The sequence below is a fragment of the Bombina bombina genome, chromosome 5 (genome assembly GCF_027579735.1).
Source record: "Bombina bombina isolate aBomBom1 chromosome 5, aBomBom1.pri, whole genome shotgun sequence".
Lineage (NCBI taxonomy): Eukaryota > Metazoa > Chordata > Amphibia > Anura > Bombinatoridae > Bombina > Bombina bombina.
Window position 1 is genome coordinate 1,126,088,868 of NC_069503.1, and position 20,908 is coordinate 1,126,109,775.

General features: G+C 38.3%; 61 non-coding genes across 61 annotated transcripts; 19 read left to right on the forward strand and 42 right to left on the reverse strand.

The window, feature by feature from the left end:
- Nucleotides 1-192: 192 nt before the first annotated feature.
- On the forward strand, nt 193-278 carry TRNAY-GUA (transfer RNA tyrosine (anticodon GUA)). Its single transcript is given in 2 exon segments — nt 193-229; nt 243-278. It is a non-coding gene; the product is annotated as a tRNA-Tyr (tRNA).
- A 110-nt stretch (nt 279-388) lies between these two features.
- Nucleotides 389-470, reverse strand: TRNAL-AAG (transfer RNA leucine (anticodon AAG)). Its single transcript has one exon. It is a non-coding gene; the product is annotated as a tRNA-Leu (tRNA).
- Nucleotides 471-603: 133 nt separating this feature from the next.
- Nucleotides 604-685, reverse strand: TRNAL-UAG (transfer RNA leucine (anticodon UAG)). The gene has a single exon. It is a non-coding gene; the product is annotated as a tRNA-Leu (tRNA).
- A 563-nt stretch (nt 686-1,248) lies between these two features.
- On the forward strand, nt 1,249-1,334 carry TRNAY-GUA (transfer RNA tyrosine (anticodon GUA)). Its single transcript is given in 2 exon segments — nt 1,249-1,285; nt 1,299-1,334. It is a non-coding gene; the product is annotated as a tRNA-Tyr (tRNA).
- Nucleotides 1,335-1,444: 110 nt separating this feature from the next.
- On the reverse strand, nt 1,445-1,526 carry TRNAL-AAG (transfer RNA leucine (anticodon AAG)). Its single transcript has one exon. It is a non-coding gene; the product is annotated as a tRNA-Leu (tRNA).
- Nucleotides 1,527-1,669: 143 nt separating this feature from the next.
- Nucleotides 1,670-1,751, reverse strand: TRNAL-UAG (transfer RNA leucine (anticodon UAG)). Its single transcript has one exon. It is a non-coding gene; the product is annotated as a tRNA-Leu (tRNA).
- A 563-nt stretch (nt 1,752-2,314) lies between these two features.
- TRNAY-GUA (transfer RNA tyrosine (anticodon GUA)) lies at nt 2,315-2,400 on the forward strand. Its single transcript is given in 2 exon segments — nt 2,315-2,351; nt 2,365-2,400. It is a non-coding gene; the product is annotated as a tRNA-Tyr (tRNA).
- A 110-nt stretch (nt 2,401-2,510) lies between these two features.
- TRNAL-AAG (transfer RNA leucine (anticodon AAG)) lies at nt 2,511-2,592 on the reverse strand. The gene has a single exon. It is a non-coding gene; the product is annotated as a tRNA-Leu (tRNA).
- A 143-nt stretch (nt 2,593-2,735) lies between these two features.
- On the reverse strand, nt 2,736-2,817 carry TRNAL-UAG (transfer RNA leucine (anticodon UAG)). The gene has a single exon. It is a non-coding gene; the product is annotated as a tRNA-Leu (tRNA).
- Nucleotides 2,818-3,380: 563 nt separating this feature from the next.
- On the forward strand, nt 3,381-3,466 carry TRNAY-GUA (transfer RNA tyrosine (anticodon GUA)). The gene is given in 2 exon segments: nt 3,381-3,417; nt 3,431-3,466. It is a non-coding gene; the product is annotated as a tRNA-Tyr (tRNA).
- A 110-nt stretch (nt 3,467-3,576) lies between these two features.
- Nucleotides 3,577-3,658, reverse strand: TRNAL-AAG (transfer RNA leucine (anticodon AAG)). The gene has a single exon. It is a non-coding gene; the product is annotated as a tRNA-Leu (tRNA).
- Nucleotides 3,659-3,800: 142 nt separating this feature from the next.
- Nucleotides 3,801-3,882, reverse strand: TRNAL-AAG (transfer RNA leucine (anticodon AAG)). The gene has a single exon. It is a non-coding gene; the product is annotated as a tRNA-Leu (tRNA).
- A 563-nt stretch (nt 3,883-4,445) lies between these two features.
- TRNAY-GUA (transfer RNA tyrosine (anticodon GUA)) lies at nt 4,446-4,531 on the forward strand. Its single transcript is given in 2 exon segments — nt 4,446-4,482; nt 4,496-4,531. It is a non-coding gene; the product is annotated as a tRNA-Tyr (tRNA).
- A 110-nt stretch (nt 4,532-4,641) lies between these two features.
- Nucleotides 4,642-4,723, reverse strand: TRNAL-AAG (transfer RNA leucine (anticodon AAG)). The gene has a single exon. It is a non-coding gene; the product is annotated as a tRNA-Leu (tRNA).
- A 142-nt stretch (nt 4,724-4,865) lies between these two features.
- TRNAL-UAG (transfer RNA leucine (anticodon UAG)) lies at nt 4,866-4,947 on the reverse strand. Its single transcript has one exon. It is a non-coding gene; the product is annotated as a tRNA-Leu (tRNA).
- A 563-nt stretch (nt 4,948-5,510) lies between these two features.
- Nucleotides 5,511-5,596, forward strand: TRNAY-GUA (transfer RNA tyrosine (anticodon GUA)). The gene is given in 2 exon segments: nt 5,511-5,547; nt 5,561-5,596. It is a non-coding gene; the product is annotated as a tRNA-Tyr (tRNA).
- A 110-nt stretch (nt 5,597-5,706) lies between these two features.
- Nucleotides 5,707-5,788, reverse strand: TRNAL-AAG (transfer RNA leucine (anticodon AAG)). Its single transcript has one exon. It is a non-coding gene; the product is annotated as a tRNA-Leu (tRNA).
- Nucleotides 5,789-5,930: 142 nt separating this feature from the next.
- TRNAL-UAG (transfer RNA leucine (anticodon UAG)) lies at nt 5,931-6,012 on the reverse strand. The gene has a single exon. It is a non-coding gene; the product is annotated as a tRNA-Leu (tRNA).
- Nucleotides 6,013-6,348: 336 nt separating this feature from the next.
- TRNAL-AAG (transfer RNA leucine (anticodon AAG)) lies at nt 6,349-6,431 on the reverse strand. The gene has a single exon. It is a non-coding gene; the product is annotated as a tRNA-Leu (tRNA).
- Nucleotides 6,432-7,196: 765 nt separating this feature from the next.
- Nucleotides 7,197-7,282, forward strand: TRNAY-GUA (transfer RNA tyrosine (anticodon GUA)). Its single transcript is given in 2 exon segments — nt 7,197-7,233; nt 7,247-7,282. It is a non-coding gene; the product is annotated as a tRNA-Tyr (tRNA).
- A 110-nt stretch (nt 7,283-7,392) lies between these two features.
- On the reverse strand, nt 7,393-7,474 carry TRNAL-AAG (transfer RNA leucine (anticodon AAG)). Its single transcript has one exon. It is a non-coding gene; the product is annotated as a tRNA-Leu (tRNA).
- Nucleotides 7,475-7,616: 142 nt separating this feature from the next.
- Nucleotides 7,617-7,698, reverse strand: TRNAL-UAG (transfer RNA leucine (anticodon UAG)). Its single transcript has one exon. It is a non-coding gene; the product is annotated as a tRNA-Leu (tRNA).
- Nucleotides 7,699-8,261: 563 nt separating this feature from the next.
- On the forward strand, nt 8,262-8,347 carry TRNAY-GUA (transfer RNA tyrosine (anticodon GUA)). The gene is given in 2 exon segments: nt 8,262-8,298; nt 8,312-8,347. It is a non-coding gene; the product is annotated as a tRNA-Tyr (tRNA).
- Nucleotides 8,348-8,457: 110 nt separating this feature from the next.
- TRNAL-AAG (transfer RNA leucine (anticodon AAG)) lies at nt 8,458-8,539 on the reverse strand. Its single transcript has one exon. It is a non-coding gene; the product is annotated as a tRNA-Leu (tRNA).
- A 142-nt stretch (nt 8,540-8,681) lies between these two features.
- Nucleotides 8,682-8,763, reverse strand: TRNAL-UAG (transfer RNA leucine (anticodon UAG)). Its single transcript has one exon. It is a non-coding gene; the product is annotated as a tRNA-Leu (tRNA).
- A 563-nt stretch (nt 8,764-9,326) lies between these two features.
- Nucleotides 9,327-9,412, forward strand: TRNAY-GUA (transfer RNA tyrosine (anticodon GUA)). The gene is given in 2 exon segments: nt 9,327-9,363; nt 9,377-9,412. It is a non-coding gene; the product is annotated as a tRNA-Tyr (tRNA).
- A 110-nt stretch (nt 9,413-9,522) lies between these two features.
- On the reverse strand, nt 9,523-9,604 carry TRNAL-UAG (transfer RNA leucine (anticodon UAG)). The gene has a single exon. It is a non-coding gene; the product is annotated as a tRNA-Leu (tRNA).
- Nucleotides 9,605-9,746: 142 nt separating this feature from the next.
- On the reverse strand, nt 9,747-9,828 carry TRNAL-UAG (transfer RNA leucine (anticodon UAG)). Its single transcript has one exon. It is a non-coding gene; the product is annotated as a tRNA-Leu (tRNA).
- A 563-nt stretch (nt 9,829-10,391) lies between these two features.
- TRNAY-GUA (transfer RNA tyrosine (anticodon GUA)) lies at nt 10,392-10,477 on the forward strand. The gene is given in 2 exon segments: nt 10,392-10,428; nt 10,442-10,477. It is a non-coding gene; the product is annotated as a tRNA-Tyr (tRNA).
- A 110-nt stretch (nt 10,478-10,587) lies between these two features.
- Nucleotides 10,588-10,669, reverse strand: TRNAL-AAG (transfer RNA leucine (anticodon AAG)). The gene has a single exon. It is a non-coding gene; the product is annotated as a tRNA-Leu (tRNA).
- Nucleotides 10,670-10,811: 142 nt separating this feature from the next.
- TRNAL-UAG (transfer RNA leucine (anticodon UAG)) lies at nt 10,812-10,893 on the reverse strand. Its single transcript has one exon. It is a non-coding gene; the product is annotated as a tRNA-Leu (tRNA).
- Nucleotides 10,894-11,144: 251 nt separating this feature from the next.
- TRNAY-GUA (transfer RNA tyrosine (anticodon GUA)) lies at nt 11,145-11,230 on the forward strand. The gene is given in 2 exon segments: nt 11,145-11,181; nt 11,195-11,230. It is a non-coding gene; the product is annotated as a tRNA-Tyr (tRNA).
- Nucleotides 11,231-11,340: 110 nt separating this feature from the next.
- Nucleotides 11,341-11,422, reverse strand: TRNAL-AAG (transfer RNA leucine (anticodon AAG)). The gene has a single exon. It is a non-coding gene; the product is annotated as a tRNA-Leu (tRNA).
- Nucleotides 11,423-11,565: 143 nt separating this feature from the next.
- Nucleotides 11,566-11,647, reverse strand: TRNAL-UAG (transfer RNA leucine (anticodon UAG)). The gene has a single exon. It is a non-coding gene; the product is annotated as a tRNA-Leu (tRNA).
- Nucleotides 11,648-12,210: 563 nt separating this feature from the next.
- TRNAY-GUA (transfer RNA tyrosine (anticodon GUA)) lies at nt 12,211-12,296 on the forward strand. The gene is given in 2 exon segments: nt 12,211-12,247; nt 12,261-12,296. It is a non-coding gene; the product is annotated as a tRNA-Tyr (tRNA).
- Nucleotides 12,297-12,406: 110 nt separating this feature from the next.
- On the reverse strand, nt 12,407-12,488 carry TRNAL-AAG (transfer RNA leucine (anticodon AAG)). Its single transcript has one exon. It is a non-coding gene; the product is annotated as a tRNA-Leu (tRNA).
- A 142-nt stretch (nt 12,489-12,630) lies between these two features.
- On the reverse strand, nt 12,631-12,712 carry TRNAL-UAG (transfer RNA leucine (anticodon UAG)). The gene has a single exon. It is a non-coding gene; the product is annotated as a tRNA-Leu (tRNA).
- Nucleotides 12,713-13,275: 563 nt separating this feature from the next.
- Nucleotides 13,276-13,361, forward strand: TRNAY-GUA (transfer RNA tyrosine (anticodon GUA)). Its single transcript is given in 2 exon segments — nt 13,276-13,312; nt 13,326-13,361. It is a non-coding gene; the product is annotated as a tRNA-Tyr (tRNA).
- A 110-nt stretch (nt 13,362-13,471) lies between these two features.
- Nucleotides 13,472-13,553, reverse strand: TRNAL-AAG (transfer RNA leucine (anticodon AAG)). The gene has a single exon. It is a non-coding gene; the product is annotated as a tRNA-Leu (tRNA).
- Nucleotides 13,554-13,695: 142 nt separating this feature from the next.
- Nucleotides 13,696-13,777, reverse strand: TRNAL-UAG (transfer RNA leucine (anticodon UAG)). Its single transcript has one exon. It is a non-coding gene; the product is annotated as a tRNA-Leu (tRNA).
- Nucleotides 13,778-14,340: 563 nt separating this feature from the next.
- Nucleotides 14,341-14,426, forward strand: TRNAY-GUA (transfer RNA tyrosine (anticodon GUA)). The gene is given in 2 exon segments: nt 14,341-14,377; nt 14,391-14,426. It is a non-coding gene; the product is annotated as a tRNA-Tyr (tRNA).
- A 110-nt stretch (nt 14,427-14,536) lies between these two features.
- On the reverse strand, nt 14,537-14,618 carry TRNAL-AAG (transfer RNA leucine (anticodon AAG)). Its single transcript has one exon. It is a non-coding gene; the product is annotated as a tRNA-Leu (tRNA).
- Nucleotides 14,619-14,760: 142 nt separating this feature from the next.
- TRNAL-UAG (transfer RNA leucine (anticodon UAG)) lies at nt 14,761-14,842 on the reverse strand. The gene has a single exon. It is a non-coding gene; the product is annotated as a tRNA-Leu (tRNA).
- A 563-nt stretch (nt 14,843-15,405) lies between these two features.
- On the forward strand, nt 15,406-15,491 carry TRNAY-GUA (transfer RNA tyrosine (anticodon GUA)). The gene is given in 2 exon segments: nt 15,406-15,442; nt 15,456-15,491. It is a non-coding gene; the product is annotated as a tRNA-Tyr (tRNA).
- Nucleotides 15,492-15,601: 110 nt separating this feature from the next.
- Nucleotides 15,602-15,683, reverse strand: TRNAL-AAG (transfer RNA leucine (anticodon AAG)). Its single transcript has one exon. It is a non-coding gene; the product is annotated as a tRNA-Leu (tRNA).
- Nucleotides 15,684-15,825: 142 nt separating this feature from the next.
- TRNAL-UAG (transfer RNA leucine (anticodon UAG)) lies at nt 15,826-15,907 on the reverse strand. Its single transcript has one exon. It is a non-coding gene; the product is annotated as a tRNA-Leu (tRNA).
- Nucleotides 15,908-16,134: 227 nt separating this feature from the next.
- Nucleotides 16,135-16,220, forward strand: TRNAY-GUA (transfer RNA tyrosine (anticodon GUA)). Its single transcript is given in 2 exon segments — nt 16,135-16,171; nt 16,185-16,220. It is a non-coding gene; the product is annotated as a tRNA-Tyr (tRNA).
- A 110-nt stretch (nt 16,221-16,330) lies between these two features.
- Nucleotides 16,331-16,412, reverse strand: TRNAL-AAG (transfer RNA leucine (anticodon AAG)). Its single transcript has one exon. It is a non-coding gene; the product is annotated as a tRNA-Leu (tRNA).
- Nucleotides 16,413-16,554: 142 nt separating this feature from the next.
- TRNAL-UAG (transfer RNA leucine (anticodon UAG)) lies at nt 16,555-16,636 on the reverse strand. Its single transcript has one exon. It is a non-coding gene; the product is annotated as a tRNA-Leu (tRNA).
- Nucleotides 16,637-17,178: 542 nt separating this feature from the next.
- Nucleotides 17,179-17,264, forward strand: TRNAY-GUA (transfer RNA tyrosine (anticodon GUA)). The gene is given in 2 exon segments: nt 17,179-17,215; nt 17,229-17,264. It is a non-coding gene; the product is annotated as a tRNA-Tyr (tRNA).
- A 110-nt stretch (nt 17,265-17,374) lies between these two features.
- On the reverse strand, nt 17,375-17,456 carry TRNAL-AAG (transfer RNA leucine (anticodon AAG)). The gene has a single exon. It is a non-coding gene; the product is annotated as a tRNA-Leu (tRNA).
- A 142-nt stretch (nt 17,457-17,598) lies between these two features.
- Nucleotides 17,599-17,680, reverse strand: TRNAL-UAG (transfer RNA leucine (anticodon UAG)). Its single transcript has one exon. It is a non-coding gene; the product is annotated as a tRNA-Leu (tRNA).
- Nucleotides 17,681-18,243: 563 nt separating this feature from the next.
- TRNAY-GUA (transfer RNA tyrosine (anticodon GUA)) lies at nt 18,244-18,329 on the forward strand. Its single transcript is given in 2 exon segments — nt 18,244-18,280; nt 18,294-18,329. It is a non-coding gene; the product is annotated as a tRNA-Tyr (tRNA).
- Nucleotides 18,330-18,439: 110 nt separating this feature from the next.
- Nucleotides 18,440-18,521, reverse strand: TRNAL-AAG (transfer RNA leucine (anticodon AAG)). Its single transcript has one exon. It is a non-coding gene; the product is annotated as a tRNA-Leu (tRNA).
- A 142-nt stretch (nt 18,522-18,663) lies between these two features.
- Nucleotides 18,664-18,745, reverse strand: TRNAL-UAG (transfer RNA leucine (anticodon UAG)). The gene has a single exon. It is a non-coding gene; the product is annotated as a tRNA-Leu (tRNA).
- Nucleotides 18,746-19,308: 563 nt separating this feature from the next.
- Nucleotides 19,309-19,394, forward strand: TRNAY-GUA (transfer RNA tyrosine (anticodon GUA)). The gene is given in 2 exon segments: nt 19,309-19,345; nt 19,359-19,394. It is a non-coding gene; the product is annotated as a tRNA-Tyr (tRNA).
- Nucleotides 19,395-19,504: 110 nt separating this feature from the next.
- Nucleotides 19,505-19,586, reverse strand: TRNAL-AAG (transfer RNA leucine (anticodon AAG)). Its single transcript has one exon. It is a non-coding gene; the product is annotated as a tRNA-Leu (tRNA).
- Nucleotides 19,587-19,729: 143 nt separating this feature from the next.
- On the reverse strand, nt 19,730-19,811 carry TRNAL-UAG (transfer RNA leucine (anticodon UAG)). The gene has a single exon. It is a non-coding gene; the product is annotated as a tRNA-Leu (tRNA).
- A 335-nt stretch (nt 19,812-20,146) lies between these two features.
- TRNAL-AAG (transfer RNA leucine (anticodon AAG)) lies at nt 20,147-20,228 on the reverse strand. The gene has a single exon. It is a non-coding gene; the product is annotated as a tRNA-Leu (tRNA).
- Nucleotides 20,229-20,371: 143 nt separating this feature from the next.
- TRNAL-UAG (transfer RNA leucine (anticodon UAG)) lies at nt 20,372-20,453 on the reverse strand. Its single transcript has one exon. It is a non-coding gene; the product is annotated as a tRNA-Leu (tRNA).
- A 335-nt stretch (nt 20,454-20,788) lies between these two features.
- Nucleotides 20,789-20,870, reverse strand: TRNAL-AAG (transfer RNA leucine (anticodon AAG)). The gene has a single exon. It is a non-coding gene; the product is annotated as a tRNA-Leu (tRNA).
- Between the last annotated feature and the right edge of the window lie 38 nt (nt 20,871-20,908).

The window sequence follows — 20,908 nt, forward strand, 5'->3', positions numbered from 1 at the left end:
ATTATTTCAAGTTTGAGGTAAAGTAAATATAATTCAATTTTATTTTTGTTTCAAATTATGTTTAATAACTTTTATCTTCAAGAACTTTCACAATAAGCACTTTAATAACTTTTATCTTCAAGAACTTTTACAATAAGCATGTTCTATAAAATAATTACTATGTGCCAATTATTTTCAGTTGACATGTAGAATCCTTCGATAGCTCAGCTGGTAGAGCGGAGGACTGTAGTGCTAAAGCAGTAATCCTTAGGTCGCTGGTTCAATTCCGGCTCGAAGGAGTCCAAGGCTGTTTTTGCAAAACACGAATTTTAAAAAACACAATAAAGAACCTACTTGCGCTACGAATCGATATACCATTTAAAGTACTAGTAAGTGAAAATGATGATTCTGGCAGCGGTGGGATTTGAACCCACGCCTCCGAAGAGACTGGAGCCTTAATCCAGCGCCTTAGACCGCTCGGCCACGCTACCTTGCGCACAGAGAGCGATTTGCAAATTGTGTGCTCGACATCTACAGAAAAAAAAGAGTGACTAATAGTTCTCGTTAACAGATAAACTGGGATTGTTGTAATTATTTCTTCTCCTCCTTCTAAAATGATGATTCTGGCAGCGGTGGGATTTGAACCCACGCCTCCAAAGAGACTGGAGCCTAAATCCAGCGCCTTAGACCGCTCGGCCACGCTACCTCGCACACTACGAGCGCTTTGAAAATTCTGCGCTCCACATCTACAGAAAAAAAAGAGTGACTAAAAGTTGGCTAATGGTTCTCGTTAACACATTAACTGGGATTGTTGTAATCATTTCTTCTCCTCTATATTCAAAATGACTATGGCAGTTGCAATGTCTTCTTTAAATTGAAACAGAAAAGAATAAAAATCACTAAACAAAGTTCACCTACTTCTGAATCCTGAATTTGCTAAGTCCACACTTTTGGCACCTTGGTAAAAAACACTTACAAAGAAAGTGTCAACACGTTAACATATTTAATCAATTAGCATGGCAATTGTTTCATTCAAAACAAGATCAATAGGAATCCGTACAGTCTCCAAATGTCTATATTATTTCAAGTTTGAGGTAAAGTAAATATAATTCAATTTTATTTTTGTTTCAAATTATGTTTAATAACTTTTATCTTCAAGAACTTTCACAATAAGCACTTTAATAACTTTTATCTTCAAGAACTTTTACAATAAGCATGTTCTATAAAATAATTACTATGTGCCAATTATTTTCAGTTGACATGTAGAATCCTTCGATAGCTCAGCTGGTAGAGCGGAGGACTGTAGTGCTAAAGCAGTAATCCTTAGGTCGCTGGTTCAATTCCGGCTCGAAGGAGTCCAAGGCTGTTTTTGCAAAACACGAATTTTAAAAAACACAATAAAGAACCTATTTGCGCTACGAATCGATATACCATTTAAAGTACTAGTAAGTGAAAATGATGATTCTGGCAGCGGTGGGATTTGAACCCACGCCTCCGAAGAGACTGGAGCCTTAATCCAGCGCCTTAGACCGCTCGGCCACGCTACCTTGCGCACAGAGAGCGATTTGCAAATTGTGTGCTCGACATCTACAGACAAAAAAGAGTGACTAATAGTTCTCGTTAACAGATAAACTGGGATTGTTGTAATTATTTCTTCTCCTCCTTTTTTCTTCTTCTAAAATGATGATTCTGGCAGCGGTGGGATTTGAACCCACGCCTCCAAAGAGACTGGAGCCTAAATCCAGCGCCTTAGACCGCTCGGCCACGCTACCTCGCACACTACGAGCGCTTTGAAAATTCTGCGCTCCACATCTACAGAAAAAAAAGAGTGACTAAAAGTTGGCTAATGGTTCTCGTTAGCACATTAACTGGGATTGTTGTAATCATTTCTTTTCCTCTATGTTCAAAATGACTATGGCAGTTGCAATGTCTTCTTTAAATTGAAACAGAAAAGAATAAAAATCACTAAACAAAGTTCACCTACTTCTGAATCCTGAATTTGCTAAGTCCACACTTTTGGCACCTTGGTAAAAAACCCTTACAAAGAAAGTGTCAACACGTTAACATATTTAATCAATTAGCATGGCAATTGTTTCATTCAAAACAAGATCAATAGGAATCCGTACAGTCTCCAAATGTCTATATTATTTCAAGTTTGAGGTAAAGTAAATATAATTCAATTTTATTTTTGTTTCAAATTATGTTTAATAACTTTTATCTTCAAGAACTTTCACAATAAGCACTTTAATAACTTTTATCTTCAAGAACTTTTACAATAAGCATGTTCTATAAAATAATTACTATGTGCCAATTATTTTCAGTTGACATGTAGAATCCTTCGATAGCTCAGCTGGTAGAGCGGAGGACTGTAGTGCTAAAGCAGTAATCCTTAGGTCGCTGGTTCAATTCCGGCTCGAAGGAGTCCAAGGCTGTTTTTGCAAAACACGAATTTTAAAAAACACAATAAAGAACCTATTTGCGCTACGAATCGATATACCATTTAAAGTACTAGTAAGTGAAAATGATGATTCTGGCAGCGGTGGGATTTGAACCCACGCCTCCAAAGAGACTGGAGCCTTAATCCAGCGCCTTAGACCGCTCGGCCACGCTACCTTGCGCACAGAGAGCGATTTGCAAATTGTGTGCTCGACATCTACAGAAAAAAAAGAGTGACTAATAGTTCTCGTTAACAGATAAACTGGGATTGTTATAATTATTTCTTCTCCTCCTTTTTTCTTCTTCTAAAATGATGATTCTGGCAGCGGTGGGATTTGAACCCACGCCTCCAAAGAGACTGGAGCCTAAATCCAGCGCCTTAGACCGCTCGGCCACGCTACCTCGCACACTACGAGCGCTTTGAAAATTCTGCGCTCCACATCTACAGAAAAAAAAGAGTGACTAAAAGTTGGCTAATGGTTCTCGTTAGCACATTAACTGGGATTGTTGTAATCATTTCTTCTCCTCTATGTTCAAAATGACTATGGCAGTTGCAATGTCTTCTTTAAATTGAAACAGAAAAGAATAAAAATCACTAAACAAAGTTCACCTACTTCTGAATCCTGAATTTGCTAAGTCCACACTTTTGGCACCTTGGTAAAAAACCCTTACAAAGAAAGTGTCAACACGTTAACATATTTAATCAATTAGCATGGCAATTGTTTCATTCAAAACAAGATCAATAGGAATCCGTACAGTCTCCAAATGTCTATATTATTTCAAGTTTGAGGTAAAGTAAATATAATTCAATTTTATTTTTGTTTCAAATTATGTTTAATAACTTTTATCTTCAAGAACTTTCACAATAAGCACTTTAATAACTTTTATCTTCAAGAACTTTTACAATAAGCATGTTGTATAAAATAATTACTATGTGCCAATTATTTTCAGTTGACATGTAGAATCCTTCGATAGCTCAGCTGGTAGAGCGGAGGACTGTAGTGCTAAAGCAGTAATCCTTAGGTCGCTGGTTCAATTCCGGCTCGAAGGAGTCCAAGGCTGTTTTTGCAAAACACGAATTTTAAAAAACACAATAAAGAACCTACTTGCGCTACGAATCGATATACCATTTAAAGTACTAGTAAGTGAAAATGATGATTCTGGCAGCGGTGGGATTTGAACCCACGCCTCCGAAGAGACTGGAGCCTTAATCCAGCGCCTTAGACCGCTCGGCCACGCTACCTTGCGCACAGAGAGCGATTTGCAAATTGTGTGCTCGACATCTACAGAAAAAAAAGAGTGACTAATAGTTCTCGTTAACAGATAAACTGGGATTGTTATAATTATTTCTTCTCCTCCTTTTTCTTCTTCTAAAATGATGATTCTGGCAGCGGTGGGATTTGAACCCACGCCTCCGAAGAGACTGGAGCCTTAATCCAGCGCCTTAGACCGCTCGGCCACGCTACCTCGCACACTACGAGCGCTTTGAAAATTCTGCGCTCCACATCTACAGAAAAAAAAGAGTGACTAAAAGTTGGCTAATGGTTCTCGTTAGCACATTAACTGGGATTGTTGTAATCATTTCTTTTCCTCTATGTTCAAAATGACTATGGCAGTTGCAATGTCTTCTTTAAATTGAAACAGAAAAGAATAAAAATCACTAAACAAAGTTCACCTACTTCTGAATCCTGAATTTGCTAAGTCCACACTTTTGGCACCTTGGTAAAAAACCCTTACAAAGAAAGTGTCAACACGTTAACATATTTAATCAATTAGCATGGCAATTGTTTCATTCAAAACAAGATCAATAGGAATCCGTACAGTCTCCAAATGTCTATATTATTTCAAGTTTGAGGTAAAGTAAATATAATTCAATTTTATTTTTGTTTCAAATTATGTTTAATAACTTTTATCTTCAAGAACTTTCACAATAAGCACTTTAATAACTTTTATCTTCAAGAACTTTTACAATAAGCATGTTCTATAAAATAATTACTATGTGCCAATTATTTTCAGTTGACATGTAGAATCCTTCGATAGCTCAGCTGGTAGAGCGGAGGACTGTAGTGCTAAAGCAGTAATCCTTAGGTCGCTGGTTCAATTCCGGCTCGAAGGAGTCCAAGGCTGTTTTTGCAAAACACGAATTTTAAAAAACACAATAAAGAACCTATTTGCGCTACGAATCGATATACCATTTAAAGTACTAGTAAGTGAAAATGATGATTCTGGCAGCGGTGGGATTTGAACCCACGCCTCCGAAGAGACTGGAGCCTTAATCCAGCGCCTTAGACCGCTCGGCCACGCTACCTTGTGCACAGAGAGCGATTTGAAAATTCTGTGCTCCACATCTACAGAAAAAAAAGAGTGACTAATAGTTCTCGTTAACAGATAAACTGGGATTGTTATAATTATTTCTTCTCCTCCTTTTTCTTCTTCTAAAATGATGATTCTGGCAGCGGTGGGATTTGAACCCACGCCTCCAAAGAGACTGGAGCCTAAATCCAGCGCCTTAGACCGCTCGGCCACGCTACCTTGCACACTACGAGCGCTTTGAAAATTCTGCGCTCCACATCTACAGAAAAAAAAGAGTGACTAAAAGTTGGCTAATGGTTCTCGTTAGCACATTAACTGGGATTGTTGTAATCATTTCTTTTCCTCTATGTTCAAAATGACTATGGCAGTTGCAATGTCTTCTTTAAATTGAAACAGAAAAGAATAAAAATCACTAAACAAAGTTCACCTTCTTCTGAATCCTGAATTTGCTAAGTCCACACTTTTGGCACCTTGGTAAAAAACCCTTACAAAGAAAGTGTCAACACGTTAACATATTTAATCAATTAGCATGGCAATTGTTTCATTCAAAACAAGATCAATAGGAATCCGTACAGTCTCCAAATGTCTATATTATTTCAAGTTTGAGGTAAAGTAAATATAATTCAATTTTATTTTTGTTTCAAATTATGTTTAATAACTTTTATCTTCAAGAACTTTCACAATAAGCACTTTAATAACTTTTATCTTCAAGAACTTTTACAATAAGCATGTTCTATAAAATAATTACTATGTGCCAATTATTTTCAGTTGACATGTAGAATCCTTCGATAGCTCAGCTGGTAGAGCGGAGGACTGTAGTGCTAAAGCAGTAATCCTTAGGTCGCTGGTTCAATTCCGGCTCGAAGGAGTCCAAGGCTGTTTTTGCAAAACACGAATTTTAAAAAACACAATAAAGAACCTATTTGCGCTACGAATCGATATACCATTTAAAGTACTAGTAAGTGAAAATGATGATTCTGGCAGCGGTGGGATTTGAACCCACGCCTCCGAAGAGACTGGAGCCTTAATCCAGCGCCTTAGACCGCTCGGCCACGCTACCTTGCGCACAGAGAGCGATTTGCAAATTGTGTGCTCGACATCTACAGAAAAAAAAGAGTGACTAATAGTTCTCGTTAACAGATAAACTGGGATTGTTATAATTATTTCTTCTCCTCCTTTTTCTTCTTCTAAAATGATGATTCTGGCAGCGGTGGGATTTGAACCCACGCCTCCAAAGAGACTGGAGCCTAAATCCAGCGCCTTAGACCGCTCGGCCACGCTACCTCGCACACTACGAGCGCTTTGAAAATTCTGCGCTCCACATCTACAGAAAAAAAAGAGTGACTAAAAGTTGGCTAATGGTTCTCGTTAGCACATTAACTGGGATTGTTGTAATCATTTCTTTTCCTCTATGTTCAAAATGACTATGGCAGTTGCAATGTCTTCTTTAAATTGAAACAGAAAAGAATAAAAATCACTAAACAAAGTTCACCTACTTCTGAATCCTGAATTTGCTAAGTCCACACTATTGGCACCTTGGTAAAAAACACAATAAAGGAACCTACTTGCGCTACGAATCGATATACCATTTAAAGTACTAGTAAGTGAAAATGATGATTCTGTCAGCGGTGGGATTTGAACCCACGCGCTCCGAAGAGACTGGAGCCTTAATCCAGCGCCTTAGACCGCTCGGCCACGCTACCTTGCGCACAGAGAGCGATTTGCAAATTGTGTGCTCGACATCTACAGAAAAAAAAGAGTGACTAATAGTTCTCGTTAACAGATAAACTGGATTGTTATAATTATTTCTTCTCCTCCTTTTTTCTTCTTCTAAAATAATGATTCTGGCAGCGGTGGGATTTGAACCCACGCCTCCAAAGAGACTGGAGCCTAAATCCAGCGCCTGTAGACCTGCTCGGCTCCTCACTAACCTCGCACACTACGAGCGCTTTGAAAATTCTGCCTGCTCCACATCTACAGAAAAAAAAGAGTGACTAAAAGTTGGCTAATGGTTCTCGTTAGCACATTAACTGGGATTGTTGTAATCATTTCAGTTGCAATGTCTTCTTTAAATTGAAACAGAAAAGAATAAAAATCACTAAACAAAGTTCACCTACTTCTGAATCCTGAATTTGCTAAGTCCACACTTTTGGCACCTTGGTAAAAAACCCTTACAAAGAAAGTGTCAACACGTTAACATATTTAATCAATTAGCATGGCAATTGTTTCATTCAAAACAAGATCAATAGGAATCCGTACAGTCTCCAAATGTCTATATTATTTCAAGTTTGAGGTAAAGTAAATATAATTCAATTTTATTTTTGTTTCAAATTATGTTTAATAACTTTTATCTTCAAGAACTTTCACAATAAGCACTTTAATAACTTTTATCTTCAAGAACTTTTACAATAAGCATGTTGTATAAAATAATTACTATGTGCCAATTATTTTCAGTTGACATGTAGAATCCTTCGATAGCTCAGCTGGTAGAGCGGAGGACTGTAGTGCTAAAGCAGTAATCCTTAGGTCGCTGGTTCAATTCCGGCTCGAAGGAGTCCAAGGCTGTTTTTGCAAAACACGAATTTTAAAAAACACAATAAAGAACCTATTTGCGCTACGAATCGATATACCATTTAAAGTACTAGTAAGTGAAAATGATGATTCTGGCAGCGGTGGGATTTGAACCCACGCCTCCGAAGAGACTGGAGCCTTAATCCAGCGCCTTAGACCGCTCGGCCACGCTACCTTGCGCACAGAGAGCGATTTGCAAATTGTGTGCTCGACATCTACAGAAAAAAAAGAGTGACTAATAGTTCTCGTTAACAGATAAACTGGGATTGTTGTAATTATTTCTTCTCCTCCTTTTTCTTCTTCTAAAATGATGATTCTGGCAGCGGTGGGATTTGAACCCACGCCTCCAAAGAGACTGGAGCCTAAATCCAGCGCCTTAGACCGCTCGGCCACGCTACCTCGCACACTACGAGCGCTTTGAAAATTCTGCGCTCCACATCTACAGAAAAAAAAGAGTGACTAAAAGTTGGCTAATGGTTCTCGTTAGCACATTAACTGGGATTGTTGTAATCATTTCTTTTCCTCTATGTTCAAAATGACTATGGCAGTTGCAATGTCTTCTTTAAATTGAAACAGAAAAGAATAAAAATCACTAAACAAAGTTCACCTACTTCTGAATCCTGAATTTGCTAAGTCCACACTTTTGGCACCTTGGTAAAAAACCCTTACAAAGAAAGTGTCAACACGTTAACATATTTAATCAATTAGCATGGCAATTGTTTCATTCAAAACAAGATCAATAGGAATCCGTACAGTCTCCAAATGTCTATATTATTTCAAGTTTGAGGTAAAGTAAATATAATTCAATTTTATTTTTGTTTCAAATTATGTTTAATAACTTTTATCTTCAAGAACTTTCACAATAAGCACTTTAATAACTTTTATCTTCAAGAACTTTTACAATAAGCATGTTGTATAAAATAATTACTATGTGCCAATTATTTTCAGTTGACATGTAGAATCCTTCGATAGCTCAGCTGGTAGAGCGGAGGACTGTAGTGCTAAAGCAGTAATCCTTAGGTCGCTGGTTCAATTCCGGCTCGAAGGAGTCCAAGGCTGTTTTTGCAAAACACGAATTTTAAAAAACACAATAAAGAACCTATTTGCGCTACGAATCGATATACCATTTAAAGTACTAGTAAGTGAAAATGATGATTCTGGCAGCGGTGGGATTTGAACCCACGCCTCCAAAGAGACTGGAGCCTTAATCCAGCGCCTTAGACCGCTCGGCCACGCTACCTTGCGCACAGAGAGCGATTTGCAAATTGTGTGCTCGACATCTACAGAAAAAAAAGAGTGACTAATAGTTCTCGTTAACAGATAAACTGGGATTGTTATAATTATTTCTTCTCCTCCTTTTTCTTCTTCTAAAATGATGATTCTGGCAGCGGTGGGATTTGAACCCACGCCTCCAAAGAGACTGGAGCCTAAATCCAGCGCCTTAGACCGCTCGGCCACGCTACCTCGCACACTACGAGCGCTTTGAAAATTCTGCGCTCCACATCTACAGAAAAAAAAGAGTGACTAAAAGTTGGCTAATGGTTCTCGTTAGCACATTAACTGGGATTGTTGTAATCATTTCTTTTCCTCTATGTTCAAAATGACTATGGCAGTTGCAATGTCTTCTTTAAATTGAAACAGAAAAGAATAAAAATCACTAAACAAAGTTCACCTACTTCTGAATCCTGAATTTGCTAAGTCCACACTTTTGGCACCTTGGTAAAAAACCCTTACAAAGAAAGTGTCAACACGTTAACATATTTAATCAATTAGCATGGCAATTGTTTCATTCAAAACAAGATCAATAGGAATCCGTACAGTCTCCAAATGTCTATATTATTTCAAGTTTGATTTAAAGTAAATATAATTCAATTTTATTTTTGTTTCAAATTATGTTTAATAACTTTTATCTTCAAGAACTTTCACAATAAGCACTTTAATAACTTTTATCTTCAAGAACTTTTACAATAAGCATGTTGTATAAAATAATTACTATGTGCCAATTATTTTCAGTTGACATGTAGAATCCTTCGATAGCTCAGCTGGTAGAGCGGAGGACTGTAGTGCTAAAGCAGTAATCCTTAGGTTGCTGGTTCAATTCCGGCTCGAAGGAGTCCAAGGCTGTTTTTGCAAAACACGAATTTTAAAAAACACAATAAAGAACCTACTTGCGCTACGAATCGATATACCATTTAAAGTACTAGTAAGTGAAAATGATGATTCTGGCAGCGGTGGGATTTGAACCCACGCCTCCGAAGAGACTGGAGCCTAAATCCAGCGCCTTAGACCGCTCGGCCACGCTACCTTGCGCACAGAGAGCGATTTGCAAATTGTGTGCTCGACATCTACAGAAAAAAAAGAGTGACTAATAGTTCTCGTTAACAGATAAACTGGGATTGTTATAATTATTTCTTCTCCTCCTTTTTCTTCTTCTAAAATGATGATTCTGGCAGCGGTGGGATTTGAACCCACGCCTCCGAAGAGACTGGAGCCTAAATCCAGCGCCTTAGACCGCTCGGCCACGCTACCTCGCACACTACGAGCGCTTTGAAAATTCTGCGCTCCACATCTACAGAAAAAAAAGAGTGACTAAAAGTTGGCTAATGGTTCTCGTTAGCACATTAACTGGGATTGTTGTAATCATTTCTTTTCCTCTATGTTCAAAATGACTATGGCAGTTGCAATGTCTTCTTTAAATTGAAACAGAAAAGAATAAAAATCACTAAACAAAGTTCACCTACTTCTGAATCCTGAATTTGCTAAGTCCACACTTTTGGCACCTTGGTAAAAAACCCTTACAAAGAAAGTGTCAACACGTTAACATATTTAATCAATTAGCATGGCAATTGTTTCATTCAAAACAAGATCAATAGGAATCCGTACAGTCTCCAAATGTCTATATTATTTCAAGTTTGATTTAAAGTAAATATAATTCAATTTTATTTTTGTTTCAAATTATGTTTAATAACTTTTATCTTCAAGAACTTTCACAATAAGCACTTTAATAACTTTTATCTTCAAGAACTTTTACAATAAGCATGTTGTATAAAATAATTACTATGTGCCAATTATTTTCAGTTGACATGTAGAATCCTTCGATAGCTCAGCTGGTAGAGCGGAGGACTGTAGTGCTAAAGCAGTAATCCTTAGGTCGCTGGTTCAATTCCGGCTCGAAGGAGTCCAAGGCTGTTTTTGCAAAACACGAATTTTAAAAAACACAATAAAGAACCTATTTGCGCTACGAATCGATATACCATTTAAAGTACTAGTAAGTGAAAATGATGATTCTGGCAGCGGTGGGATTTGAACCCACGCCTCCGAAGAGACTGGAGCCTTAATCCAGCGCCTTAGACCGCTCGGCCACGCTACCTTGCGCACAGAGAGCGATTTGCAAATTGTGTGCTCGACATCTACAGAAAAAAAAGAGTGACTAATAGTTCTCGTTAACAGATAAACTGGGATTGTTATAATTATTTCTTCTCCTCCTTTTTCTTCTTCTAAAATGATGATTCTGGCAGCGGTGGGATTTGAACCCACGCCTCCAAAGAGACTGGAGCCTAAATCCAGCGCCTTAGACCGCTCGGCCACGCTACCTCGCACACTACGAGCGCTTTGAAAATTCTGCGCTCCACATCTACAGAAAAAAAAGAGTGACTAAAAGTTGGCTAATGGTTCTCGTTAGCACATTAACTGGGATTGTTGTAATCATTTCTTTTCCTCTATGTTCAAAATGACTATGGCAGTTGCAATGTCTTCTTTAAATTGAAACAGAAAAGAATAAAAATCACTAAACATTCTATAAAATAATTACTATGTGCCAATTATTTTCAGTTGACATGTAGAATCCTTCGATAGCTCAGCTGGTAGAGCGGAGGACTGTAGTGCTAAAGCAGTAATCCTTAGGTCGCTGGTTCAATTCCGGCTCGAAGGAGTCCAAGGCTGTTTTTGCAAAACACGAATTTTAAAAAACACAATAAAGAACCTACTTGCGCTACGAATCGATATACCATTTAAAGTACTAGTAAGTGAAAATGATGATTCTGGCAGCGGTGGGATTTGAACCCACGCCTCCGAAGAGACTGGAGCCTTAATCCAGCGCCTTAGACCGCTCGGCCACGCTACCTTGCGCACAGAGAGCGATTTGCAAATTGTGTGCTCGACATCTACAGAAAAAAAAGAGTGACTAATAGTTCTCGTTAACAGATAAACTGGGATTGTTATAATTATTTCTTCTCCTCCTTTTTTCTTCTTCTAAAATGATGATTCTGGCAGCGGTGGGATTTGAACCCACGCCTCCAAAGAGACTGGAGCCTAAATCCAGCGCCTTAGACCGCTCGGCCACGCTACCTCGCACACTACGAGCGCTTTGAAAATTCTGTGCTCCACATCTACAGAAAAAAAAGAGTGACTAAAAGTTGGCTAATGGTTCTCGTTAGCACATTAACTGGGATTGTTGTAATCATTTCTTTTCCTCTATGTTCAAAATGACTATGGCAGTTGCAATGTCTTCTTTAAATTGAAACAGAAAAGAATAAAAATCACTAAACAAAGTTCACCTACTTCTGAATCCTGAATTTGCTAAGTCCACACTTTTGGCACCTTGGTAAAAAACCCTTACAAAGAAAGTGTCAACACGTTAACATATTTAATCAATTAGCATGGCAATTGTTTCATTCAAAACAAGATCAATAGGAATCCGTACAGTCTCCAAATGTCTATATTATTTCAAGTTTGAGTTAAAGTAAATATAATTCAATTTTATTTTTGTTTCAAATTATGTTTAATAACTTTTATCTTCAAGAACTTTCACAATAAGCACTTTAATAACTTTTATCTTCAAGAACTTTTACAATAAGCATGTTCTATAAAATAATTACTATGTGCCAATTATTTTCAGTTGACATGTAGAATCCTTCGATAGCTCAGCTGGTAGAGCGGAGGACTGTAGTGCTAAAGCAGTAATCCTTAGGTCGCTGGTTCAATTCCGGCTCGAAGGAGTCCAAGGCTGTTTTTGCAAAACACGAATTTTAAAAAACACAATAAAGAACCTATTTGCGCTACGAATCGATATACCATTTAAAGTACTAGTAAGTGAAAATGATGATTCTGGCAGCGGTGGGATTTGAACCCACGCCTCCGAAGAGACTGGAGCCTTAATCCAGCGCCTTAGACCGCTCGGCCACGCTACCTTGCGCACAGAGAGCGATTTGCAAATTGTGTGCTCGACATCTACAGAAAAAAAAGAGTGACTAATCGTTCTCGTTAACAGATAAACTGGGATTGTTATAATTATTTCTTCTCCTCCTTTTTCTTCTTCTAAAATGATGATTCTGGCAGCGGTGGGATTTGAACCCACGCCTCCAAAGAGACTGGAGCCTAAATCCAGCGCCTTAGACCGCTCGGCCACGCTACCTCGCACACTACGAGCGCTTTGAAAATTCTGCGCTCCACATCTACAGAAAAAAAAGAGTGACTAAAAGTTGGCTAATGGTTCTCGTTAGCACATTAACTGGGATTGTTGTAATCATTTCTTTTCCTCTATGTTCAAAATGACTATGGCAGTTGCAATGTCTTCTTTAAATTGAAACAGAAAAGAATAAAAATCACTAAACAAAGTTCACCTACTTCTGAATCCTGAATTTGCTAAGTCCACACTTTTGGCACCTTGGTAAAAAACCCTTACAAAGAAAGTGTCAACACGTTAACATATTTAATCAATTAGCATGGCAATTGTTTCATTCAAAACAAGATCAATAGGAATCCGTACAGTCTCCAAATGTCTATATTATTTCAAGTTTGAGGTAAAGTAAATATAATTCAATTTTATTTTTGTTTCAAATTATGTTTAATAACTTTTATCTTCAAGAACTTTCACAATAAGCACTTTAATAACTTTTATCTTCAAGAACTTTTACAATAAGCATGTTCTATAAAATAATTACTATGTGCCAATTATTTTCAGTTGACATGTAGAATCCTTCGATAGCTCAGCTGGTAGAGCGGAGGACTGTAGTGCTAAAGCAGTAATCCTTAGGTCGCTGGTTCAATTCCGGCTCGAAGGAGTCCAAGGCTGTTTTTGCAAAACACGAATTTTAAAAAACACAATAAAGAACCTATTTGCGCTACGAATCGATATACCATTTAAAGTACTAGTAAGTGAAAATGATGATTCTGGCAGCGGTGGGATTTGAACCCACGCCTCCAAAGAGACTGGAGCCTTAATCCAGCGCCTTAGACCGCTCGGCCACGCTACCTTGCGCACAGAGAGCGATTTGCAAATTGTGTGCTCGACATCTACAGAAAAAAAAGAGTGACTAATAGTTCTCGTTAACAGATAAACTGGGATTGTTATAATTATTTCTTCTCCTCCTTTTTCTTCTTCTAAAATGATGATTCTGGCAGCGGTGGGATTTGAACCCACGCCTCCAAAGAGACTGGAGCCTAAATCCAGCGCCTTAGACCGCTCGGCCACGCTACCTCGCACACTACGAGCGCTTTGAAAATTCTGTGCTCCACATCTACAGAAAAAAAAGAGTGACTAAAAGTTGGCTAATGGTTCTCGTTAGCACATTAACTGGGATTGTTGTAATCATTTCTTTTCCTCTATGTTCAAAATGACTATGGCAGTTGCAATGTCTTCTTTAAATTGAAACAGAAAAGAATAAAAATCACTAAACAAAGTTCACCTACTTCTGAATCCTGAATTTGCTAAGTCCACACTTTTGGCACCTTGGTAAAAAACCCTTACAAAGAAAGTGTCAACACGTTAACATATTTAATCAATTAGCATGGCAATTGTTTCATTCAAAACAAGATCAATAGGAATCCGTACAGTCTCCAAATGTCTATATTATTTCAAGTTTGATTTAAAGTAAATATAATTCAATTTTATTTTTGTTTCAAATTATGTTTAATAACTTTTATCTTCAAGAACTTTCACAATAAGCACTTTAATAACTTTTATCTTCAAGAACTTTTACAATAAGCATGTTCTATAAAATAATTACTATGTGCCAATTATTTTCAGTTGACATGTAGAATCCTTCGATAGCTCAGCTGGTAGAGCGGAGGACTGTAGTGCTAAAGCAGTAATCCTTAGGTCGCTGGTTCAATTCCGGCTCGAAGGAGTCCAAGGCTGTTTTTGCAAAACACGAATTTTAAAAAACACAATAAAGAACCTACTTGCGCTACGAATCGATATACCATTTAAAGTACTAGTAAGTGAAAATGATGATTCTGGCAGCGGTGGGATTTGAACCCACGCCTCCGAAGAGACTGGAGCCTTAATCCAGCGCCTTAGACCGCTCGGCCACGCTACCTTGCGCACAGAGAGCGATTTGCAAATTGTGTGCTCGACATCTACAGAAAAAAAAGAGTGACTAATAGTTCTCGTTAACAGATAAACTGGGATTGTTATAATTATTTCTTCTCCTCCTTTTTCTTCTTCGAAAATGATGATTCTGGCAGCGGTGGGATTTGAACCCACGCCTCCAAAGAGACTGGAGCCTAAATCCAGCGCCTTAGACCGCTCGGCCACGCTACCTCGCACACTACGAGCGCTTTGAAAATTCTGTGCTCCACATCTACAGAAAAAAAAGAGTGACTAAAAGTTGGCTAATGGTTCTCGTTAGCACATTAACTGGGATTGTTGTAATCATTTCTTTTCCTCTATGTTCAAAATGACTATGGCAGTTGCAATGTCTTCTTTAAATTGAAACAGAAAAGAATAAAAATCACTAAACAAAGTTCACCTACTTCTGAATCCTGAATTTGCTAAGTCCACACTTTTGGCACCTTGGTAAAAAACCCTTACAAAGAAAGTGTCAACACGTTAACATATTTAATCAATTAGCATGGCAATTGTTTCATTCAAAACAAGATCAATAGGAATCCGTACAGTCTCCAAATGTCTATATTATTTCAAGTTTGAGGTAAAGTAAATATAATTCAATTTTATTTTTGTTTCAAATTATGTTTAATAACTTTTATCTTCAAGAACTTTCACAATAAGCACTTTAATAACTTTTATCTTCAAGAACTTTTACAATAAGCATGTTCTATAAAATAATTACTATGTGCCAATTATTTTCAGTTGACATGTAGAATCCTTCGATAGCTCAGCTGGTAGAGCGGAGGACTGTAGTGCTAAAGCAGTAATCCTTAGGTCGCTGGTTCAATTCCGGCTCGAAGGAGTCCAAGGCTGTTTTTGCAAAACACGAATTTTAAAAAACACAATAAAGAACCTATTTGCGCTACGAATCGATATACCATTTAAAGTACTAGTAAGTGAAAATGATGATTCTGGCAGCGGTGGGATTTGAACCCACGCCTCCGAAGAGACTGGAGCCTTAATCCAGCGCCTTAGACCGCTCGGCCACGCTACCTTGCGCACAGAGAGCGATTTGCAAATTGTGTGCTCGACATCTACAGAAAAAAAAGAGTGACTAATAGTTCTCGTTAACAGATAAACTGGGATTGTTATAATTATTTCTTCTCCTCCTTTTTCTTCTTCTAAAATGATGATTCTGGCAGCGGTGGGATTTGAACCCACGCCTCCAAAGAGACTGGAGCCTAAATCCAGCGCCTTAGACCGCTCGGCCACGCTACCTCGCACACTACGAGCGCTTTGAAAATTCTGCGCTCCACATCTACAGAAAAAAAAGAGTGACTAAAAGTTGGCTAATGGTTCTCGTTAGCACATTAACTGGGATTGTTGTAATCATTTCTTTTCCTCTATGTTCAAAATGACTATGGCAGTTGCAATGTCTTCTTTAAATTGAAACAGAAAAGAATAAAAATCACTAAACAAAGTTCACCTACTTCTGAATCCTGAATCCTTCGATAGCTCAGCTGGTAGAGCGGAGGACTGTAGTGCTAAAGCAGTAATCCTTAGGTCGCTGGTTCAATTCCGGCTCGAAGGAGTCCAAGGCTGTTTTTGCAAAACACGAATTTTAAAAAACACAATAAAGAACCTATTTGCGCTACGAATCGATATACCATTTAAAGTACTAGTAAGTGAAAATGATGATTCTGGCAGCGGTGGGATTTGAACCCACGCCTCCGAAGAGACTGGAGCCTTAATCCAGCGCCTTAGACCGCTCGGCCACGCTACCTTGCGCACAGAGAGCGATTTGCAAATTGTGTGCTCGACATCTACAGAAAAAAAAGAGTGACTAATAGTTCTCGTTAACAGATAAACTGGGATTGTTATAATTATTTCTTCTCCTCCTTTTTCTTCTTCTAAAATGATGATTCTGGCAGCGGTGGGATTTGAACCCACGCCTCCAAAGAGACTGGAGCCTAAATCCAGCGCCTTAGACCGCTCGGCCACGCTACCTCGCACACTACGAGCGCTTTGAAAATTCTGCGCTCCACATCTACAGAAAAAAAAGAGTGACTAAAAGTTGGCTAATGGTTCTCGTTGTAATCATTTCTTTTCCTCTATGTTCAAAATGACTATGGCAGTTGCAATGTCTTCTTTAAATTGAAACAGAAAAGAATAAAAATCACTAAACAAAGTTCACCTACTTCTGAATCCTGAATTTGCTAAGTCCACACTTTTGGCACCTTGGTAAAAAACCCTTACAAAGAAAGTGTCAACACGTTAACATATTTAATCAATTAGCATGGCAATTGTTTCATTCAAAACAAGATCAATAGGAATCCGTACAGTCTCCAAATGTCTATATTATTTCAAGTTTGAGGTAAAGTAAATATAATTCAATTTTATTTTTGTTTCAAATTATGTTTAATAACTTTTATCTTCAAGAACTTTCACAATAAGCACTTTAATAACTTTTATCTTCAAGAACTTTTACAATAAGCATGTTGTATAAAATAATTACTATGTGCCAATTATTTTCAGTTGACATGTAGAATCCTTCGATAGCTCAGCTGGTAGAGCGGAGGACTGTAGTGCTAAAGCAGTAATCCTTAGGTCGCTGGTTCAATTCCGGCTCGAAGGAGTCCAAGGCTGTTTTTGCAAAACACGAATTTTAAAAAACACAATAAAGAACCTATTTGCGCTACGAATCGATATACCATTTAAAGTACTAGTAAGTGAAAATGATGATTCTGGCAGCGGTGGGATTTGAACCCACGCCTCCGAAGAGACTGGAGCCTTAATCCAGCGCCTTAGACCGCTCGGCCACGCTACCTTGCGCACAGAGAGCGATTTGCAAATTGTGTGCTCGACATCTACAGAAAAAAAAGAGTGACTAATAGTTCTCGTTAACAGATAAACTGGGATTGTTATAATTATTTCTTCTCCTCCTTTTTCTTCTTCTAAAATGATGATTCTGGCAGCGGTGGGATTTGAACCCACGCCTCCAAAGAGACTGGAGCCTAAATCCAGCGCCTTAGACCGCTCGGCCACGCTACCTCGCACACTACGAGCGCTTTGAAAATTCTGCGCTCCACATCTACAGAAAAAAAAGAGTGACTAAAAGTTGGCTAATGGTTCTCGTTAGCACATTAACTGGGATTGTTGTAATCATTTCTTTTCCTCTATGTTCAAAATGACTATGGCAGTTGCAATGTCTTCTTTAAATTGAAACAGAAAAGAATAAAAATCACTAAACAAAGTTCACCTACTTCTGAATCCTGAATTTGCTAAGTCCACACTTTTGGCACCTTGGTAAAAAACCCTTACAAAGAAAGTGTCAACACGTTAACATATTTAATCAATTAGCATGGCAATTGTTTCATTCAAAACAAGATCAATAGGAATCCGTACAGTCTCCAAATGTCTATATTATTTCAAGTTTGAGGTAAAGTAAATATAATTCAATTTTATTTTTGTTTCAAATTATGTTTAATAACTTTTATCTTCAAGAACTTTCACAATAAGCACTTTAATAACTTTTATCTTCAAGAACTTTTACAATAAGCATGTTGTATAAAATAATTACTATGTGCCAATTATTTTCAGTTGACATGTAGAATCCTTCGATAGCTCAGCTGGTAGAGCGGAGGACTGTAGTGCTAAAGCAGTAATCCTTAGGTCGCTGGTTCAATTCCGGCTCGAAGGAGTCCAAGGCTGTTTTTGCAAAACACGAATTTTAAAAAACACAATAAAGAACCTATTTGCGCTACGAATCGATATACCATTTAAAGTACTAGTAAGTGAAAATGATGATTCTGGCAGCGGTGGGATTTGAACCCACGCCTCCAAAGAGACTGGAGCCTTAATCCAGCGCCTTAGACCGCTCGGCCACGCTACCTTGCGCACAGAGAGCGATTTGCAAATTGTGTGCTCGACATCTACAGAAAAAAAAGAGTGACTAATAGTTCTCGTTAACAGATAAACTGGGATTGTTATAATTATTTCTTCTCCTCCTTTTTCTTCTTCTAAAATGATGATTCTGGCAGCGGTGGGATTTGAACCCACGCCTCCAAAGAGACTGGAGCCTAAATCCAGCGCCTTAGACCGCTCGGCCACGCTACCTCGCACACTACGAGCGCTTTGAAAATTCTGCGCTCCACATCTACAGAAAAAAAAGAGTGACTAAAAGTTGGCTAATGGTTCTCGTTAGCACATTAACTGGGATTGTTGTAATCATTTCTTCTCCTCTATGTTCAAAATGACTATGGCAGTTGCAATGTCTTCTTTAAATTGAAACAGAAAAGAATAAAAATCACTAAACAAAGTTCACCTACTTCTGAATCCTGAATTTGCTAAGTCCACACTTTTGGCACCTTGGTAAAAAACCCTTACAAAGAAAGTGTCAACACGTTAACATATTTAATCAATTAGCATGGCAATTGTTTCATTCAAAACAAGATCAATAGGAATCCGTACAGTCTCCAAATGTCTATATTATTTCAAGTTTGAGGTAAAGTAAATATAATTCAATTTTATTTTTGTTTCAAATTATGTTTAATAACTTTTATCTTCAAGAACTTTCACAATAAGCACTTTAATAACTTTTATCTTCAAGAACTTTTACAATAAGCATGTTGTATAAAATAATTACTATGTGCCAATTATTTTCAGTTGACATGTAGAATCCTTCGATAGCTCAGCTGGTAGAGCGGAGGACTGTAGTGCTAAAGCAGTAATCCTTAGGTCGCTGGTTCAATTCCGGCTCGAAGGAGTCCAAGGCTGTTTTTGCAAAACACGAATTTTAAAAAACACAATAAAGAACCTATTTGCGCTACGAATCGATATACCATTTAAAGTACTAGTAAGTGAAAATGATGATTCTGGCAGCGGTGGGATTTGAACCCACGCCTCCGAAGAGACTGGAGCCTTAATCCAGCGCCTTAGACCGCTCGGCCACGCTACCTTGCGCACAGAGAGCGATTTGCAAATTGTGTGCTCGACATCTACAGAAAAAAAAGAGTGACTAATAGTTCTCGTTAACAGATAAACTGGGATTGTTATAATTATTTCTTCTCCTCCTTTTTTCTTCTTCTAAAATGATGATTCTGGCAGCGGTGGGATTTGAACCCACGCCTCCAAAGAGACTGGAGCCTAAATCCAGCGCCTTAGACCGCTCGGCCACGCTACCTCGCACACTACGAGCGCTTTGAAAATTCTGCGCTCCACATCTACAGAAAAAAAAGAGTGACTAAAAGTTGGCTAATGGTTCTCGTTAGCACATTAACTGGGATTGTTGTAATCATTTCTTTTCCTCTATGTTCAAAATGACTATGGCAGTTGCAATGTCTTCTTTAAATTGAAACAGAAAAGAATAAAAATCACTAAACAAAGTTCACCTACTTCTGAATCCTGAATTTGCTAAGTCCACACTTTTGGCACCTTGGTAAAAAACACAATAAAGAACCTACTTGCGCTACGAATCGATATACCATTTAAAGTACTAGTAAGTGAAAATGATGATTCTGGCAGTGGTGGGATTTGAACCCATGCCTCCGAAGAGACTGGAGCCTTAATCCAGCGCCTTAGACCGCTCGGCCACGCTACCTTGCCCACAGAGAGCGATTTGCAAATTGTGTGCTCGACATCTACAGAAAAAAAAGAGTGACTAATAGTTCTCGTTAACAGATAAACTGGGATTGTTATAATTATTTCTTCTCCTCCTTTTTTCTTCTTCTAAAATGATGATTCTGGCAGCGGTGGGATTTGAACCCATGCCTCCAAAGAGACTGGAGCCTAAATCCAGCGCCTTAGACCGCTCGGCCACGCTACCTTGCACACTACAGGCACTTTGAAAATTCTGCGCTCCACATCTACAGAAAAAAAAGAGTGACTAAAAGTTGGCTAATGGTTCTCGTTAACACATTAACTGGGATTTTTGTAATCATTTCTTCTCCTCTATGTTCAAAATGACTATGGCAGTTGCAATGTCTTCTTTAAATTGAAACAGAAAAGAATAAAAATCACTAAACAAAGTTCACCTACTTCTGAATCCTGAATTTGCTAAGTCCACACTATTGGCACCTTGGTAAAAAACACAATAAAGAACCTACTTGCGCTACGAATCGATATACCATTTAAAGTACTAGTAAGTGAAAATGATGATTCTGGCAGCGGTGGGATTTGAACCCACGCCTCCGAAGAGACTGGAGCCTTAATCCAGCGCCTTAGACCGCTCGGCCACGCTACCTTGCGCACAGAGAGCGATTTGCAAATTGTGTGCTCGAC